The 4,802-nt window shown below is 27.9% G+C and overlaps 1 non-coding gene across 1 annotated transcript; it reads left to right on the forward strand.

Moving 5' to 3' along the window:
• The first annotated feature begins 3,977 nt into the window (after positions 1 to 3,977).
• LOC114578428 lies at positions 3,978 to 4,083 on the forward strand. The gene has a single exon (XR_003699455.1). It is a non-coding gene; the product is annotated as a small nucleolar RNA R71 (small nucleolar RNA).
• The last annotated feature ends 719 nt before the right edge of the window (positions 4,084 to 4,802 follow it).

Genomic DNA, 4,802 nt, shown 5'->3' on the forward strand with positions numbered 1-4,802 from the left:
CTTGATTTGTTTTATTTGGTTTTTTATGCTAATTGTATGATTTCCCTGTGTTTGGCTGCATATGTTGTGAAATGAAATAAAAAAAAAAAATCTCTTGGTGTTGTATGGAAGGAATTATTATAGTGAAATTAATAATAAAAAAAAACTCTGTTTTTTTACTAATTGTTGTTGAAATTGAATGAATTAACAGAAAAGTCTAGATGGCAACTTTTGACAAGAATGAATGGAAAGGAATTCATGAAGTAAATAAAATAAAAATTGTGGTAAGGCTAATGAGTTTGCTAATTGTACGATATATGTTTGTTTGTTTCATGTAATGAGCTGTGCTTATAAATTCATGTTATTGCGATTACGTTTAAGCCAAGAGCATCAGTTTTATGTTAAGCATCGAGGCATGAAATAAATAGTGCTTATTTAATCTTAAGAATTGGTCTAGATTGTAAGTATTTTTCATCTTATATTTAATAGTTTATTTTTTTAAAAAATTAAAGCTGTCCATGATAGTCTTAAGCCCGGATGAAAAAATTTGAGGAATTAAAAAAGAAATAGGCCCCCTCTATGAAAATTTTCTGGCTCCGCCACTGGTTAGCAAAAGTTAAGTAGTTCTCCTCTAGATTTCCCATGAATGTGTTTTTGAAGGGATTTGAGAGGAGATTATTGGATTTTTACCTGCATGATAATGCTGCATTAAATATGTGTTGTTTAGTGTAACTTATTGATAAGTTATTTGAGAGGTTGATAGGAAATTCAAGTAATTTGATGTTTTGCCAGTAGAAGCGCACATATTAAGCAGAATGCTTACTTCAAATACATGAATTTATTCTATTGAAATGAAAATTAAAGTTTTTGAGTTTCTACCACTGAATGAAAATAAGTAAAAAAATAGTTAATACAATTTTGATAAAATATTTTGGACTGATGCATGTAAATAATATATTTTTTCTAATGAGACTTTTAATTATAGAAGTGGATCAGAGCATGTGCATCCCTAGATCTTTGTCGAGCTTATATAGGAAAAAAGAAAGATTGTTAGTCTTCCTATAATTTTATTATTTCCATAGAACATACAATATTCAAACATCATTTATGTGAGCATGCAAATATTTCATTTTAATATTCCTAATTATTCTTGTATTCCTCCGTCGATACTATACATCACATTAGATTTTAACTGCACATATAATTGTTATATACATTAAATGAATAACATGAGATATAAAAAATATCATTATTTTCATAAAGAATAAAAGTCTACATTAATACTTAGTCTGCTTTTTAGATCATTTGCCCAAAATAGAAGAGCTAGTCATATACGGAATAAATAACAAGATAACTCATATTCATTTTATTCATAGAAGAATAAAATAAAATAAAAATGTAATAAGTTTATCGCCATAAACCTAAGTATTTTTTCCGCACTCCTTATTCCTTAAGTAACAGAGTTGCTTATATAAATACAGGCTGGTCCCTCTAAATATTATATTTTGCACTTCCATAGCCTCCCATAGACTTTACTCTAAGGGGCACTAAAGAAATACAATAAAAATTCTTAATTACACTCAGATAACTAAACTCTACAAATAATTGAACTGACATCTATTTATAGTACGTACAGGATAGGACTTCAGCACCACATTGCTAAACATGGTGGTGTTGCGATGACGAAAAGCGAACAAGTGCCTTGGAGTTGGAGTGTCAGATTCTCTATGGTGCTGAGTGATGTGGCATGGTTACGACCCAAACCGGTGTGTCTCTTCTTTAAGTTGGTGTGGTTCTTAGCAGTTATAATCGCTCCACTGCAACACTGTAAATTTTGAGTTATACGGTGCTTGGAATAATTTTCTGGTACCACTGTGTTGGAAAAGTTGGCGCTCCAGCCTAAATTTTCTAGAGACACCCAATATTGCAGTGTTGATTTTGGGCACTACAACACTGTGATGCATTGTACTGCTGACGTCTGTGGCACTACGGCGTTTGCAAATAGAGAAGGTCGGTGTCGTTGCATTGAAATCAATGAATCGAAGTTCATCGATATGGCACTGCTACATGAACCTTATCGACGCTGCCCAAAACTTATAAATTTATCTTTTTCCTGCACAATTCTTATACAAATACAATTAAAATAACACATTTTCATAACATTTAATATAAAAAATAATACATAATTTACACTTATCAAAATTTTCTCAGCTTAAACTCTTGATTGTCCTCATGCAATATTTACATTCACTCCTTAATCACCTTTATAGCCAAAGTAAAAATTGATAATTTAAAATTACTAAAATATAGGATAATATAGCACTGTCTAGAAGTAATTTAAAATGAACAAGTTATTATTCAAATTTGAAAATACATAACATTTATCTCAATCCGTCATTAATGTTATTACTTATGTTTGAATTTATCCACAATTTTAAAAAAAATTTAAATTGACTTTTGAATATATAAGGAATAATGTAGCCTTGGGATTAGTTGCTCATAGTTTAAATAAGGAATTTACAAGTGCACTATCACATGTACTAAATTACTTATTTTATTCTTTTAAGTTAAATTTTATGGTGCAATTAAAATCAAATTACGACTTATATTAATTTTTTAATGTATTTATCTTTCTTATTCTGAAGAAATTTCATTTAGCTTTTTTTTTTTTAACATTTTTCTTTCCTTCCTTTTTTATTTTGTGAAGTGCAGACTTAATGATTTTGAATATTAATTTTTTCTTTTATTCTCTAAAATCCTTTTGAATTAATATAAGGATTCAATAAATTCTCTAATTATATTTTCAAGTTTAACTATAATTTTCCTGAATTAAGCTACTTTTATCTAACCCTTAAATTTACTTATTCATTTTTAATTTAGTTGTCAATATAAGTTAATATATAGTTTCTAATTTTAAAGTTAAGTCACAAAATTAAATGATCTAAATTAATTAAGTGTTAGGTTTTCAAAGTAGCAATTATCATGTAATGTTCATTCAAACTATAAAATAAAATTTTATTATTATTCTAATTTTATAAAATTTGTAATTCTAATTTTTATTTTAGCAAAATAGAAAATCAAGTGTAATAATTGTATAGAATAATATGCAACAATTTAAACATAGGAAATTTAATATAAGTGGGTTACCTTCCAAACAACGCTAAGTTTATAGTCTTTAGTTGACTTATCTAGAATTATCAATTTGGTTGAGGTATATCACTACCACTCCTCAAATGATTTTCACTGGATTTTTTCCTTTATCTTTAGGGTTAACTTCAGTATTACTCGGGAGAGATCCAAGAGGCCTACTATTGAAAAAAATTATAACATGTCCTAATTAAGTTTTAAAATTTTTAATTGAAGCAACTTGACTTTGTAGTTAAGTTCCTAATTTAATCATTGCATCTTCCAAGGGTGACTTTCTATTCCCATATTAGTTATTTTGATTAAATCCTGGAGAGTAAGTAGGTCTAAAATTCACAACAAGATTCCTAAGGATTATTTCAATTTCCTCTTTGATTAGATTATCCTGAATTCCACTGATTATTTCCACCAATATTATTTGACCAACTAAAATAAGGATGGTTTTTACAACTTGGATTATATGTATTTGAATATTGATTATTTTATTTTCCAATCAAGTTCACATTTTTAATCCCTAGAGTACTAGTATCATCAACATAATTCAAATGAGTATCCTCCAAATGTATAGATGAGTTAGATCCTAATTTAACTCAAATAGTTTCTAATTTCTTTAAAATAGCAGCTACCTGAGTAGTAAGAATTTATAAAACACCAAATTCATAAACTCCAATTTCTCTCTTTGGATTCATCCTATTGATATGCCACAGAAAATTATTAGTATTCATTTCTTCAATCAGTTCATAAGCATCCTCAAATGGCTTAGACATTAAAGATCCTCTAACTATAGTATAAATGATTAACCTAAGAGATTATACTAATCCATTATGAAGGTTTGAATAACTAACCAATAGGGTAAAGTATGATGAGGACATTTCCTAAGCATCTCCTTAAATCTCTCACAACATTCATAAATAAATTCTCCTTCAAATTGGACACAAAAGTGATATTATTTATAAGTTTAGCAGTATTTGAAGGTTGGAAATACTTTGTTAGGAATTTGTGTGTCAACTTATTCCAAGTGGTTATAGAGCCTTAGGCAAAAGATTTAACAATATTTTAGTCTTGTCCTCTAGAAAAAATGGGAACAATTTAAGTGAAATGTTATCATCATTGACACTATTATACTTAAAAGTTACACATATTTATAAGAAAAAACTAAATATAAGTTAGGATATTCAACAGGAATTCTCCCGAATTGAAAATTTTAAACTATTTGGATAATAGCTGGTTTTAATTAAAAATTATTAGTTAGATAGTAGGTATATTAATACTCCAATAGATTCCTTCTACTATAGAGTAACATACTCCCTAAGTGGTCTAACATGTTCTTGATCTTGAACTAGGCTAGGCATGGTTAAATTTTTTAAAAAATTTGTAATTTTTTCTAAGGCCCCTATTATTTTTAATCTTGAATTGGGCCAGACATGATCTGATGGATTCCTTCTACTAATTTACACAAATATACATTCTAAATCGTATAATAAAGTGATAGATTAGATTGTCGAACATATGAGAAAGTAATCTACTGTACTACAACAAAACTACTAATGCTTACTCCAAATGCATAAATGTATCCTACTAAAATGAAAAATAAAAATTTGAGTTCCTACCATTGAATGAAAATAAGTAAGAAAATAGTTGATATAATTTTGATAAAATATTTTAGATTGATGGATGTA

This window comes from Dendrobium catenatum, unplaced genomic scaffold, assembly GCF_001605985.2.
Source record: "Dendrobium catenatum unplaced genomic scaffold, ASM160598v2 original_scaffold_21676, whole genome shotgun sequence".
NCBI lineage: Eukaryota > Viridiplantae > Streptophyta > Magnoliopsida > Asparagales > Orchidaceae > Dendrobium > Dendrobium catenatum.